General features: G+C 37.1%; 1 non-coding gene across 1 annotated transcript; it reads right to left on the bottom strand.

The window, feature by feature from the left end:
• Positions 1-4,241: 4,241 nt before the first annotated feature.
• LOC130456705 (U6 spliceosomal RNA) lies at positions 4,242-4,344 on the bottom strand. Its single transcript, XR_008915751.1, has one exon. It is a non-coding gene; the product is annotated as a U6 spliceosomal RNA (small nuclear RNA).
• Between the last annotated feature and the right edge of the window lie 11,838 nt (positions 4,345-16,182).

The raw sequence follows: 16,182 nt of genomic DNA, 5'->3' as shown, positions 1-16,182 counted from the left end.
GCTTCCCACAACCCCTCCAAGATTAATTGTTCCTGCATTTTTCCAACTTTGCTAATTTTCAGGACATGAGATGGAACCTTAGGGGAATTTTGATTTGTACTTCTCTTGTTAATCGTGATTTGGAACATTCTTATATATGGTTGTTAAAAATTTACAATCATTTCAAGACCTGTTTGTTTTTCTGTCCACTTATCTATTGAGGAATGATCTTCATATTTCTGCAAGTTTTCTACATATCTGGGATACAAATCCATTATCCATAAATATAATACATTTTACCCACTTGATGAATTATTTTCTTATTTTAGTTTCATTACTTTTATTTGCGTAGAAATGAAAAAGTTGTAATATAACCAAAGTTATGGATTTTATTTTTTTGTACTATAATTGCCTTTATCCTTTGCTTGGTTAGAATTCATCTCTTATCTGTACTGTGAAAAGACATTGTTGGCTTCTCTTGTGAACCTTAAAATTTCTAAGACCCTACTTCATAAGGTTAGGATTGTAAACCTTAAAAAATTCTCCATTGGGACCATTCACCATTTGGGCAGTGAAAGTATCAGAAATGTGAGAACTCTACTTAGATCAGGAATGTGAAAACTCTACTCCACCCCTACTTAAGCCTGCTTTAGGGGAAGAAACTCCTTGCTGAACAATGAAAGATACTTAAACTCATACTTATAGTAGGACAAAAGTTCTTTAAGCTATGTCTATTTTAGGACTAATACAAAGGGGTGCTAGGTACCTATAAAGGTCAGGCAACTTGTGAATTTACAAGGAACAAAGAGGTGAAAACTTACTCAGAGATTCTAGTCTACTCAGAAGTGAATTACTCAAAAGATTAGTCTACTCGGGTGTGAACTAAGAATGGTCTGTCCTTTGAAAAACGTCTACTGTGATTGGTAGATATAAGGACTTAGGGGAGGTGACATAGGAGAAAATTCCCTTTAAATAGGAGCTCAGATTCATTCAGAGGGGCATTCAGATTGAGGATTGAGCTGGTGGAGGCAGCTGAGATGATGCTGGCCTGGTGTCACTAGAATCCTTGCTTGAACAGATCTTATGGTGAGTGATTAAGGACTGACTGATCTTTCTCTTAAGGCTTAGGCCTGGGTTGGTCAGGGCTGCCCTGGGCTGGCCTATCCTTTTCTCATTATTCCCTTTTTCTCTCTTTCTATCCTTTTCTTTAATTCCTCATTGTATTATTAATTAAAATCTCTATAAAACCCAGTTAACTTGGGTATATTTCATAATTGGGAATATTTCCCTGGCGACCATCTTATATTTGATTTAAAAACAAGACACTGTAGTGAAAATATATTTTCTGCAGTCACAATTTACTCATCCACTCTTTATCTACTACAATTTAAGTCTTCCATTATTTTAACTCCTACAGTTTATGGCCTCAACCATTTTAATTATTACACTCTTCTTTTTTTTTTTTTTAATCTTTACCTTCCATCTTGGAATCAATACTGTGTATTGGTTCCAAGGCAGAAGAGTGGTAAGGGTTAGGCAATGGGGCTTAAGAGACTTGCCCAGGGTCACACAGCTGGGAAGTGTCTGAGGCCAGATTGAACCCAGGACCTCCCATCTTTAGGCCTGTCTCTCAATCCACTGAACTACCCAGCTTCCCCCCCCCCTACTTTTTTAATGGTATAATTTTTAAAATTCAAATTATATATCCACTTTTAATTGACTGTAGAATATATTATGAAATGTTGGTTTGATTTCTGCCAGATTTCTTTCTGCTTTTTTCCCTTCTCCCAGTAGTTCTTAACAAACAGAGAGTTTTTCCTAAGTAATTTATATTTTCAGGTTTATCAAACATTAGTTTATTGAGTTTCATTATTTTTGTTTTTCTTTTGTCCAGTGGACTGTCAACCTATTCATCTACTTTTCCTTTGTTTTTGTTTGTTTGTTGTCAGTACCAAATAATTTAATGACTTGCTTTATAATATGGTTTGAAGTCTGGAAGTACTATTGCCCTTTCATTTCTGACCTTTTTTCATTAGTCCCTTGAAATTCTAAATTTTATTCTCCTCTAAATCTTTGAGTTTTTTAAATCATAGCTTTGGTAGTTTGGGATAGAATTAAAACTGTATTTTAACTTTGCTAGTATGATCACCTTTACTATATTTGAAAAGACAAGCAATGGGTATTCATCTATTTAAGTTGTTTTTATTTCTTTAATGAGCATTTTGTATCTGAATCTATATAAGTATTAAGTATGTGTTGGCAGTTTGACTCCTAAATATTTTATGTGTTTTTTTTTTAATTATCTAGAATTGGATTTCACTTTCTATTGTTGTACACAGACATACTTTTAATTGTTGTATATTTATTTTGTAGTCTGCCAATTTTTTGATTCCATTGCCTCAGTTAGTTATCTTAGCTGTTTCCCTAGGATTTTCTAAGTAACTCATCATGCCACCAACAAAAACGGGGATAGTGTTATTTATCTTGTCTTGTTGCTATTGCTGATTTTCTTGAACTGTATAAAATAATAGTAAGGAAAGACTGGGCATCCTTGCTTGACTACTTACTGTATTTGCTGAGAAGGCTTCTTGTGTATACCTGAATGATAATTGCTTTTGGTTTCAGGTAGATTTTAAAATGACATTAAAAAGATTTCTCTATAATTTTACTTTGCAGGGTTTTTGTCATAATGAGTATGGAACTTTACCAAAGGCCTTTTCTATATCTCTTGATATAATCATTTGGTTGGGATGGTACAGTGTTTAATATACATATTGTTTTCTTAACGTTGAATCAGCCTTACATTCCTGGTGTAAATTTAGCTTGTACACAATGAATGATTTTTTTGAATGGGCTGCTGTAATCTGCTTGAAAGGTTTTTATTTAAATGTTTTGACTTGATATCCATTAATAATATTGACCTATATTTCTTGTTCTTTTCTTTATCCTTCTCTGGTGTGGGTTATAGTATTATATTTGTTACATAAAAAGAAGTTTAGTAGAGTGCTTTCTTTCTCAATTTTTAAGATTTTTCTTTATTTTATTCCAGTAACAAATCTACACACGTTTTCCAAGGTTACATGATTCATGTTGTTTCCCCCCCTTCTTTCCTCCCCTCTTCCATAGTTGACAGTCAATTCCACTGGGTTTTACATGTATTATCCCTTAAAACCTATTTCCATATTGTTCATTTTGTAATAGAGTAATCATTTAAAAATCAAAACCCCAAATCATACACCCAAATAAACAAGTGATAAATCACATGTTTTCATTTGTATTTCTACTCCAACAGTTCTTTCTCTAGATGTGGATAGAATTCTTTTTCTAAGTCCCTCAGAATTGTCCTGGATCATTGTATTGTTGTTAGTAGCAAAGTCTATTACATTTGATTGTCTAACAATATTTAAGTTACTGTGTATGTTTTCCTGGTTCTACTTATTTCACTCTGCATCAGCTTATGTAGGTCCTCCTAGCTCTTATAGAAACCAACAGTTTCATCATTTCTTATAGCACAATAATATTCCATCACCATCACATACCACAATTTGTTTGGCCATTCCCAATTGAGGGACATGCCCTCAGTTTCCAATTTTTTGTTACCACAAAAAGTGCAGCTATAAATTTTTTTTTTACAAACAGGTCCATCCCGATTATTTTAAATCTCTTTGGGTTACAGACCTATAAATGGTATTGCTGGATCAAAAGGCATGCATTTAAAAAAACCCATTGGGCATAATTCCAAATTGCCTTCCAGAATGGTTGACTCAGTTCCTAACTCCAGTAGTGATATGTTAATGTCCCAATTTTGCCATATCCCTTCCAACATTTATTTTTTCCTTTACTGTCATATTGGTCAATCTGCAAGGTATAAGATGATAGCTCAGAGTTATTTTGATGTGCATTTTTCTAATCAGGAGGGATTTAGAACATTTTTTTCATGATTATTGATAGCTTTGATTTCTTCCTCAGAGAACTTCCTGTTCATATCCCTTGACCATTTGTCAATTGGGGAATGACTTGTTTCTTATAAATTTGACTTAGTTCTTAATGTATTTGAGAAATGATACCTTTATGAGAGAAATTTATTATAAAAAAATTTCCCCAGGTGGTACTTCCCTTCTAATCTTGGTTGCATTTGTTTTGTTTGTACAAAACCTTCTTAATTTAATATAATCAAAATTATTCATTTTTCTTTCTTAATTTTAAGAATAATTTGTGTAATACTGTTATTAACTATCCTTTAATAGTTTCTTAGAACTTTCAAAAATGTGTGATAACTCATGAATTTGTGTGTTATTTTTCCCAAGGGCCATGTTAATCTTTGTATCATTCATTTTTTAGTATATTTGCTGCTGTACTGAGCACAATCATGTTTTTTTTTCAGGTTGTTCTTTTTTACTTTTCTTCTGTTTGATTTTACTACACTTCATTCTTTTTTTTAATATTTCATATATGTTCATATTTTTCTTCTTTGGAGAAACTCTTCAAAGGAGATTGATTATTTTCCTAATCTGCTAACAAAATATAAAAAATTCTGCCTTGAGAGCTATAAATTTTTATATATTTTAATTAATAATTTCTCCTTTTATTTTGGAACCATTTTAGAATTTCCTTTTTCCATTCTGAGATTCCACAGGATTCTGTTTCATTGGGAATTGGTTTGCTTTCTCTTAAATTTTTTTTTATGAATAAAGGGTTTATTTCTTTTGATGAAGAAATACTTATTCTTCTACCTATTTTAAGGATATTTTCTATTGATTTATTTGCTTATAATAGCCATATTTATCTTTCAAGGCTGTGAAGATGAAATGAGATAAGTTTGCTAAGCACTTTGCAAATCTTTTTTTTTTTTAAATCTTCTGTTTTAGGATTGGTGCTAAATATCACTTCCAAGGCAAAAGATCAGTAAAGGTTGGGCAATTGAGGTTAAGCAACTTTTCCAGAATCACACAGCTAGGAAGTATCTGAGGCTAGATTTGAACCCAGGATCTCTTGTCTCAAGGTCTAGCTCTCTATTCACTGATCAACCTACCTGTTCCTATGCTTTGCAAATCTTAATGCATAATTTAACTCCTCCTCTTCCTCCTTTGTGATATTGAAATCACTTTAAAAGACTGATATATATTAATTTAAGGTCGCCAAGCAATTCACTTATGTAATTCCTAAATGAAACACTGAAGTCAGCTGCCAAATTTTTATGGTGTTTTAATTACAAACAGGAGGAAGAAAGTATTAGAGGGAGGGAGAGAGAGAGAGAGAGAGAAAGAGAGAGAGAGAGAGAGAGAGAGAGAGAGAGAGAGAGAGAGAGAGAGAGAGAGAGAGAGAGAGAGAGAGAGAGAGAAGGATAAGGGAGAGAAGGAAATAAGTTTAACCCTACACCCACTCTGATTCAGGCTGAGCCAAAGTGGGCTTTAAGGCCTTGGATAGCCAAGGCAAGGAAAGGGATTAGTCCTTATCACTCACATGACCAATCTGAAGGAAAGCAGTCCACAGGGCTCCTCCAACTCCAAGCACCAGCCTTGAACTGACTCTAGCCCTCCTCACAGGAAGTCCTGAGAACTCCAGAGGCTATTCTCTACCTCATTTCCTGCATCTCACATGTGCCAATGGTGGCTCTAGCTTAACCTAGGACCGCCTAGAGGTCTGTCCTTTTTTTGCACATGTCTGTTGAAGGCCAAATTCTCAAATAATTAAATCTTGAGTTTGCTGCAGTCCTTCCTAATCTTGTTACACTGAGTAGGGTGGAAAATGTAGTTTCCAAGACCTGATTCTGTTATTCCAAGTATCTCTATTGTTATTGATCAGGAAACAGCTAAATCGGATCTTCTAAAGAATGGTCTGAATAGGGTGGAGTAGTTTTGAAATTCACACTTTCCTCTCCTCTTCCTCCTCCTTCTCCTTTTCCTCCTCCTCCTCCTTCTCCTCCTCCTCCTTCTCCTTCTCCTCCTCAACATTACTGTTATTATAATGCTCTGGATTTTTTTTCCTTTTGAAATCTTTTTACAAGTTGTTTTTTCTTATTCCCCTATCATTTTTGGAACTTTCTCCTTTTCTGGTTGTTCCACTCTCAGAGCTGGGCTACAGTGTTTCTTTAGCCCTTTCCCATGTTGGGGTATTAAGGTTTTGCTGGTCTTCATCCCTGCCCCAAGAAGCATATGAAAAAAAAGACTAGATATATCTAGGTTTACATACCTTTTCTTTCAGGCCTGAGGCAGCCAAATATGGTCCCAGTTGCTTTCTTGGACCAACTTTCTTTCTTTGACTGAGATGAATAACCATCTGCTGATTTTTCAGATTTTGGGAAGATAGGAAGGATGTCCTGGGCAATCTTTGCAGCCTTGGTGGTCCCTAAACCAAGGACTGTTCCAGTAAGAAGGCAGCATGCTCCCTTTGTCCTTTCCAGAGGTGGGCAGAATTGGTGTCAACAGCTTGTCGTTGGCTTATGAGGCTGGGTAAATGGTAAATAAAGAATGCTATCAAATCTTTGCAGCAGGAGGGGACTCAAGCAAAGGGTGGAAGAACAGTTTGCATGTCATTGATATGAGTATAAAAGTTGGTGGGGAAATGTTTCTGAGTGACCGTTGTAGGAAATAACATTCTCTGATCTTAATTTAAAAGGATTTTTATCTTTTCAGGGTTATTTTTTTATCTTATAGTTTTTGTCTGAAGTTCTTTATCTTGCACATAATTCCTCTTCTTGGAGACTTTTTATAGTTAATAGAGACTGGAGAAAATGTCTAGTTCATCCTCTTGTTGGTCAGATGACCCAGAAATCCTCAAAATTCCTAGACTTCTTTGAAATTAAAAAAAGAATTCTCCCAATCCTTTTAAAATTCTAGGCCACTGGCTCTGCTAATGTGGCTTTGTTGTCGTGAGCTTAAATTTTTAATATTTTTTCATTTGTTAAGTTTGTCTTTATTGAATTTTTTTTGCATTTCAAAACAATGACAAAAGACTAAATTATGCAGTAGCCTTCCAGCAGTTTCATGTGTGGATACCTCAGTATGCTTGGTCAAGCATATGCATTTTAAACCTTTTACTGGAATACTACATCTGCTATCTTTCTTATATCAAAAACTTTCATTTGTTATGCCTAGAATGCCAAATTGTCATTGAGAGACATTGATTAAATAAAAGCTGAGTTCAGAGTTTTTCTTTCACAGTATCTGACAAAGAAAATACTAAATCAATAAAGGGTAAAAGCTGGTCAATTATTACTTTTTTATGCAATTCTGAGGTTGGATTATGGATGAATAATGGATGTTATGGATGAGTGGCTGATCTATACCAGTAGAAAGAGTTATCCCACTGGGACTTCTCCACATGGATTAAATCAGAGACCCATTCCTAGCTAAAATAATAACAATTCTTTTTGTTAGTTTATATAAGAAGCAGAGGGATTATAAAATCTCTACTATTTCTTCTCCAAGGTTCACTTCTAAAAGTTGTATTGATTTTTATTTGGATTTGATTCCTTATGGTTATTGTTCTTTGTAATGGGATAAGAAAGCAGGATATTTTGTTGTGCTGTCACCTAGATGATGGAGAGGGGAATATTTTCTTAAAATACATGAGTTTTTAATAAATCTTTTTTGGGTAAAATTTATACGTGACCTGAGAAGTTTTAGTATGCAGAGAAAATATATTAAATTTTTTATTTATGAAGATGAGAGAATCTTACTTTTACATAAATTGCACTATTTTGAAAAGTCATTTGTCATTTCTGATGAACCTATGGATTATAAAGTCATCTGAGAATTCATTTGGTCAGAGATACCCCAATTTTTATCTTTTATCCATATGAATAGCTCCTCCCCAAAGGTTTAGATTACAACCTATGATCTGTTGAAGGTCTTGTCCATTTTCCCCCATGAGTTTGCCACAAGGAATCCATCTAACATGTTGAGGGCTTTCCTTGAATTATGTTTATGTTTTGCAGATCCTAGGAGGATAAACACATGTAACATAAACTTTTTAACAATGAGAAGGCCATATATATATGAAGGTTAGACTGTGAAAAGGTATAGAGCAATGATGGGCAACTTTTGAGGTTGGTGTGTCAAAATTCGCCAAAAAAACCAAGCATAACTTGGGTGGTGTGTCACTTGGGGGAAAAAAGCCATAATTTCGTGGTATTTATAGTTTAAATAACAAACATGTATAATTGTAATATATAACTGTATTTAATAAACCAAAAACTAATTATTTAACTTATTTGCTTAGTGACTTCTTTGTTCATCTGTCAGTCAGTTTCTTTTGTTGGTCTTGATATTATTTAACCTGTGTGGGGTGAGGGGGAGAGGGAATTCTTTAACTAGCCTGCCTATTAGTGACTTTTTTGTTGCTGAATTTCACTGGCTAAATCTTTAATTGAAGGTTGGTATTTTGTACACTTCAAGCCCAAGCAAGGGCTACTAACTTCATCTGTCAATCTGTTTCTTTTGTTGGTTTTGAAAGCAGTGGCTGCCATCCACCAGCCTGCTTGCTCACGTTTGCTTCTTCCAAGTGCCCATGCTCGTTCTCGCCCCCACAGGATCCCCACTCTCCCCTGCCACCTGGCGGACCCCACCCAATGCTCGCCCCCCCTCCCACCCCTTTGGCCAGTGCATGGACCAGCCCTTCCCCCTCTCCTGGCCCCCCCCCCCAGGGCATGACCATGGCTGTCCGAGTGTGGCTCCCCGGATGGTTCCTGGGTCCCCGAGGCGTGCTGAGCCCTCATGAGGCCATGTGTCATAGGAAATGGCTACATGTGTCAGTGCTGACATGTGTGTCATAGGTTCGCCATCACGGGCATAGGGATTGAAGATAGAATGTTGCATGTCATGTGAAGGTTAGCAAGTAGGATGGATAGGAGAGACCTAATAATGCATGAATGAGAATAATATGCAATAAATCTGGAAAGGTAGGTTGGAGTCAAATGCTAAATAATATGCAATAAATCTGGAAAGGTAGGTTGGAGTCAAATGCTAAACAGAGGATTTTATATTTGATCATTTAGGCAAAAGGGAGAGATGGCAGTTACTTGAATCTAACTGTGACCTGGGCAGCATTAGGAATTTTACTTTGGCATGTTCTAGTTTTCTCTTAGAGTTCTCATTATAACATGATCCTCCCCCCCCCAATATATTATATGTAACTTCAGACAAAGAATATGATTTCTCAAGACCCTTGTGTGAAGCACAAAAGGCAAGGAGGCATGAAAGAATATGAAGCTAAATATCACAAATCCATGAATTTGTCCCTTTAAGTGAAGGACAGAATAAACATTTGCCTGATTTTTAATACATTGATCTGTTACTTCTACTCAATAAACTCTAGTGGCTCCCTATCCCCTCTAGGATAAAATACATAATGCTCTGTTTGGCATTCAAAGCCCTTCCTAATTTAGTCTCTTCTACCTTTCCAATCTTCTTATATCTTAATCTCTGAAATAAACTCTTTGGCCTAATGACACTGGCTTCCTGACTATTCATTCCATGAACAAGATACTCCATCTCTCAACTCTGGGCATTTCCTTTGGCTGTCTCCTATCCCTGGAATGCTCTCTCTCCTCAGTTCTTCCTTTTGACTTTTCTGACTTCATTTCAACCCCAACTAAAATCTCATCTTTTATAGGAATCATTTCCCACCCCCTAATTCTAGTATCTTTCCTCATTTCTTATTTTGTTTGCTTTGAATATATTTGTTTGCCTGCTGTCTCTGCTTTTAGGCTGCAAGCTCCTTGAGAGGAAGGAGGCTGTCTTTTACCTTTTTTTTTGTATCCCCAGCACTTAGTATAGTGCCTGGCACATATTAGATGCTTCATAAATGTTTACTGACTGATATACACAACTGGGAGGGTTGGCAAAATCAAAGTTATGATTGTCATTTGTGGACTCCCTGGCATTTTGATTGCCTTCCCTAATTCTAACCTTTTCTTCTTCGGCTCTACCTTTTAGTCCAGTGATTTACTTTGAAACAGTCCCCCTTGTCCCCTCCCTTGATGTTTCCCTTTTTAGTCCCTCCCTTTTTCTTCCCTCCCCCTCCCCCCTCTCTTTCCCTCCCTTTTTGTTCTCCCTCTCCCCCTCCCCCCCTTGGTTTTCCCTTCTCCTTACCCTTGTTGGGTAAGATAGAATTCAAGATCCCAATGGATCTGGATGTTTTTCCCTCTCAGAGCTGATTTCCCTGAGATTGAGGTTTAAGTAACCCCCCCCCCTCTCTTCCTCTCCTTCTTATAGGAGTTTTCTTCCCCTCCCCTTCCCATGTGAATCTTTGTGTGAGAATGATTATTCTATTTGGTCTTTCTTTACCCCCTATTTATACATTACATTTTCCCCACATGTTAGTATACATAGGTTGATATAAATGTAGTCCTTATAGAAGAGAGTTTGAGTAAAAGAAGAAGATAACATTTTTCCCCTTTCCTTAATATTTACCTTTTCAGGTATTCCTTGCTCTTTGATTTTCGGTATCAAACTTTCCACAGAGCTCTGGTCTTTTCTTTGCAAAAAGTTGGAAGTCTTCTATTTTGTTGAATGCCCATACTTTCCCTTGGAAGTATATAGTCAGTTTTGCTGGGTAGCTGATTCTTGGTTGGAGACCCAGCTCTCTTGCCTTTCTGAAGATCATGTTCCATGCCTTACGATCATTCAGAATAGAACTTGCAAGGTCTTGGGTGACCCTGATTGGCATTCCTTTATATCTAAATTGTCTTTTTCTGGCTTCCTGTAGGATTTTTCCTTTTGTTTGATAGCTTTGGAATTTGGCAATTACATTCCTGGGAGTTGTCTTTTGGGGGTTTAGTGTAGAAGGTGTTCTGTGAGCTCTGTCAGTGGCTGTATTGCCCCCTTGTTCTAGAATCTCTGGGCAATTTTCTTTGATTATATCTTGTATCACCATGTCCAGTTTGGTGTTTATTTCTGGCTTTTCTGGGAGTCCAATTATTCTTAAATTATCCCTTCTCCCCCTATTTTCCAGATCTATCACCTTGTCGGTGAGATATTTTATGTTCTCTTCTAATTTCTTGGTATTTTGGCTTTGCTTTATTGATTCTTGCTCTTTTACACGATCGTTGTCTTCCAGCTGCCTGATTCTGGCCTTTAAAGCCTGGTTTTCTTTTACAGTTTGGTCAAACTGGTTTTGTAGATGCGTGAATTTCTTTTGCATTATTTCCAACTTTTCCTCCCAGAAGGCTTCCATCTTTTTGGTCATTTCTGATTCAAATTCTTCATAGGTTTGTGGAGAGTTTCCATTCCTTTGGAAGGTTTTGGAGCATTTTCTTTTATATTATCTTCTGTCTGCTCTGTATTTTGTATTTTGGCTCCATAGAATGTGTCCAAAGTCGCCCCTTTCTTCTTATTTTTCTTGGTATTTTGGGCTTCTGTGGTTCTGTGGAGTTTGCCATTTCTGAATGTGGAGGATTAGTTTTTCTTGTCTCTGTCTGGTGTTCAGAGGCTTTAGTCCTGGGCAGATGGTTCTATGAGCTTTCCCTGGGTTAAACTGAATATGCCTCACTGGAACTGGTATGGAAGGGTCGGACCACGAGGCCACACTCTCCCCCGGCTTGCTTTCTGGAAGTTGCCTTCAGAATCGCTGGCCGTGAGGCTGTTTCGTCAGCCTGCGGGGGGGATGGGCTGCAGCTAGCCCAAGCTCCGAGGGCAAGGACTTTCACTGAGACTTGGATAGCAGGATCCAGCCCGTGAGGCTGTCTTGCCCGCCCTGAGGGTTGCTGTTGTTTCGACAGCTCTCTGCAGCAGAAGCCCCAGGCAGTAACTTTCACCGGGACTGTAGAAGGCCCTGAGGGTTCTGCTCTCTGAGCCCGGCCGGGCTGCGGCTTCCGGGAGCCTTGGACTCTGCGCTCCTACCCCTGAGGTCCGAGGGATCTCGGGTTCTGGCTTTTGAGGGGAGCCGTACCTTTTGATCCGGGTCCAGGTCCAGGAGGAGGGTTCCCAGGGTCTGTGCTGTTGATCGTTTGAATTTCGGCGCCTTAGGAGCTTATAGTTTGAGATCGGTCGGGAAGGGTTTTCAGGAGATCTGAGCTTTAGCTTTCTCTAAGCCGCCATCTAACCGGAAGTCGGGTTGGCAAAATCAAAATACAACTTTCTATAAAGGAAAAGGCTCAAACAAGAGTAAGATAGAAATATTAAATGTTTATACAATTTCTTCCTCCTAACCCTTCTTATCCTTTAAAAATAGAGCAACCACTTTTTGCAACTGCCTGAATACAGCGGTTGAGGGGACATGACAGAGGAGAGACTCTAAATGAACACTCTAATGCAAATATTATCAACATAGCAATGGGTTCAAATCAAGAAAACATGTAATGCCCAGTGGATTTACGTGTTGGCTATGGGGGGTGGGGGGGTAGGAAAAGAAAATGATCTATGTCTTTAATGAATAATGCTTGGAAATGATCAAATAAAATAAAAAAAATAGAGCAACCACTTTTCTTCACACACTAAAGCTTTATTTGCTATATTCACCACATAGAGATTGGAAAATAAAACATATCATCCCAAACTCCAAAGTGACCATTTCTAGTTTGCTTTCTTTATCTAAGTAAATTACAATAGAACTAAGTAGAGGAAAGGAAGCCATTTTGAAAAATTCCACAAATCATCGCCTGTCCCTCACAAGGTATTCTGGAGGACCACACAAATCTCCTGCAATATGTTCTAAGTAGTTAGCAACATAAATATAAATAAACATAAATGGAAAGAGCTTGTTACTCTAGTGACCATATACAAGCCTGGTTAAGTCTAAAATTTTCCCTATTAGATTATAAGCTCATTAAGAATGGGGATTGCTTTTCTTTTCTTTTATCCTTTTTCCTTTTCTTTTCTTCCTTTCCCTTTCTTTCCTTTCCTTTCCTTTCCTTTCCTTTCCTTTCCTTTCCTTTCCTTTCCTTTCCTTTCCTTTCCTTTCCTTTCCTTTCCTTTCCTTTCCTTTCCTTTCCTTTCCTTTCCTTCCCTTCCCTTCCCTTCCCTTTCCTTTCCTTTCCTTTCCTTTCCTTTCCTTTCCTTTCCTTTCCTTTCCTTTCCTTTCCTTTCCTTTCCTTTCCTTTCCTTTCCTTTCCTTTCCTTTCCTTTCCTTTCCTTTCCTTTCCTTTCCTTTCCTTTCCTTTCCTTTCCTTTCCTTTCCTTTCCTCTTCTCTTCTCTTCTCTTCTCTTCTCTTCTCTTCTCTTCTCTTCTCTTCTCTTCTCTTCTCTTCTCTTCTCTTCTCTTCTCTTCTCTTCTCTTCTCTTCTCTTCTCTTCTCTTCTCTTCTCTTCTCTTCTCTTCTCTTCTCTTCTCTTCTCTTCTCTTCTCTTCTCTTCTCTTCTTTTCTTTTCTTTTCTTTTCTTTTCTTTTCTTTTCTTTTCTTTTCTTTTCTTTTCCTTTCTCTTTTTGTATCACCAGCACTTAGTACAGTGCCTGATTGACTTTGATCTAATCCAGTTAATCCTTTTACAATGTCATGATCACATGCAGAAGGATTTTTTTTTTTTTACACAACATACTGGGGAAGGAAAAAAGGTGAGTAGATGGATACACAAACCACCCACCAGCCTCTGGTATTTCATTTGAAAGCTGCTATCACTGCTTAAATGGTGTTGGGCTGAGGGGACTCATTTTATTAGTCCTATACTTGTAGAAGTATATAAATGTGCTATCATTATTGTTAACAAGAAAACAAAACACAAGCACATCCAAAAGTCTATTCAAACTTCTGATCCTTGAAAGAGATTATGGGTCCAGCAGAGACTTCTTTTGACCAGTGAGCAGGAGCCAAGACAACATCTTTGCTGCATAGAGACAAATGACAGAAACAAAGATAGTAAGTTTGTCTAAGGAAAATGGAAAAAAGGGGACTTGCCAACTTGATACTGAAAGAACAAGAAAAAAGGAATTCAATATCTTAAGGATAGACATTGCATTTGAATTTAGGAGATTATTTATTATTCTCCCTTATAGACCTCAATATAAAAACAATAGGAAAGGAGTATTCTTTGTGGTAGGAAAGTATATGCAAGGACATAAGGGTCTCTATGAAGTCAGCCTAAGAAATGACAGCCATATATAGAAGGCTAGAATAAAGCACTGCTGCTGAGTGTGCAGGGAGAAAAGCTGTGCACATTTTTGGCTGACCTAGCTGAAGTAATTTGGATGGATATTAAGGACAAAACAAGCAGGTGGGTGATCCTGCTGAGGTTATTGATAATGATGTTCTCCGTTTGCTAAAGGAGATGATACATCTCCAGGCAGTGATGAAAACTGGAGCAGGAAGCATTTGCTTTAGTAAGAGAGCCAGAGAGGACAGGGCAGAGATTCTATAGGGTCTTTTTATGAGAACATGGCTTATTTAGTAATGCTGTTTCATTTTGGAAGCCTTTCTTGATCACCTAAATTGCTAATGTTCTTGCTTCCTTTTTGAATGCCACATATTTATTGAACAGTGTATGTTGTTTCTTCCCAGTAGAATGAATGTAAATTCATTGAGGTCAGGGGCTGCTTTTGTTTTTATTCCTAGTGCTTGGCACAGAACCTTGCCCATAATAGGTACTTAGCAACTGCTCTAGTGAGTTATTTGCTATCTCACCTTTTCCATTCATACTTTTAACACCATCAATAAAATGGATTGATTCTGAGATAGTCCTCATAAGTAACTCAGCTTATGTTAACAGCTTGGTGACACAAGTGTTTTTCATTATGCAGGTAGTTTTTGGAGATATGAGCTTTGGAAAAGCTAGAATAAAACAAAAAAAATTAAAAAAAAAGGGGGGGGGGAGGAAGAACTTGTTTCAGAGGGTAATTTGGGATTTCTCCATCTATGAGGAAGTAAAAAACTGTTCAGATACAAATTGAGCCAAAGTTAATCAAGGTTAAGGAAATATTTGAAGTTTAAGAATTTATAATTATCTCTCAAGCTACCAGAAAAATGATGGTGCTATAAAAATAGTCTTGACTTGAGAGAGGACCAAACTGGATTCATATTCCAGCATTTTTACTTAAACCTACATGACTTTAGGCTCATAGAGTTCCTTAGACTTCAACCCTTTGTCACTTATTCTTCTCATCTTTAAAATGTACTAGTTGACTTTTACAGTTTCTTGAGCTATCTATATGAACATATAGATGTATGTTCATAAGATATGACTCACTTATAATGGTAACTCATACATATGAACATATAGATGTATGTTCATAAGATATGACTTGCTTATAATGGTAACTCATACATCTATAACATTTTATACTTTTCAAAGCTCTATCTCATTTAGTTTCAAAGCAGTCCCATAAAGTAAGTGGGGCCAGTGTTTTAATATCTCTTTGACATATGAAGAAATTAAGATTTGAGGAGGCAAAGCCCTCCATATTTATTCATATTACCTCAGTAATTTTGGTCAGCCAAAAAATATGCATAGATTTTCTTCTTGCACACTCATTAGCAGGGACCTGCTCATTAAACTAGTGAATAGCATTTTTCTAGGACTTAAAACCACATTTCCTGATACTTAGCCTACAGTTTTTATCATTAGATTGCTTTACTTCCTTGTTTCAGATCCTAGGTCTTCTACTTAGAAAAGCCCTTTATTAACATCTTTGGAAGAGCCTGTGCTGGACCAGAGTTTGGTACAGACACACCTTGAGGGCAGACTTAACAGGATAAATTTCCTAAGCCTAGGGTAGGAAGCCCTCCCCTGTTTCCTCATTGGCTGAGAAAATCCAGAGGTTACAATCTTTCCCTATCTAACATGTGTTAGCCCTCACCCTTGATTACTTTTCCCATTGAAAAATCATCTTTTCTTATATGTTCTTTATCTTTTGGTCATAAGATAGAGCTGAGCTCTGATATAGAACTAGCTAAACTGATTTTCTGCTAGGTTTGGTTTGCTAGGTGGTCTCTGCTCACAGTTTTGACCATGGGGTTCTTTCTGATTGGCCAAGGGATCAAAGTTGAGGTTTGGAGGACAGAAAAGGTGTGACCCAACTAAATTTAGTTGTAGATGTTACAAATGGAAATCTCCATTTCCCTCATACTTAGCACATGTGTGAGCTTTGGGAAAGTCACTTGACCTCTCTACTTCCTTATCTGTAGAATGTGGAGACTGAACTGGATGGTCTCTAAGTTTCCTTCCTGTTTATCAATTTGTGATCCTGAGCTGATATGAGACAAATTACATTATTTGGATAAACTTTTCAAATAACCAGTCTTGGCTTTTCCAGAGAAATCTGTGGCCAATTG

This window comes from Monodelphis domestica, chromosome 1 (assembly GCF_027887165.1).
Source record: "Monodelphis domestica isolate mMonDom1 chromosome 1, mMonDom1.pri, whole genome shotgun sequence".
Lineage (NCBI taxonomy): Eukaryota > Metazoa > Chordata > Mammalia > Didelphimorphia > Didelphidae > Monodelphis > Monodelphis domestica.
Note: the sequence above shows the minus strand (reverse complement) of the source record. Positions and strands in the feature narration are given on the sequence as shown.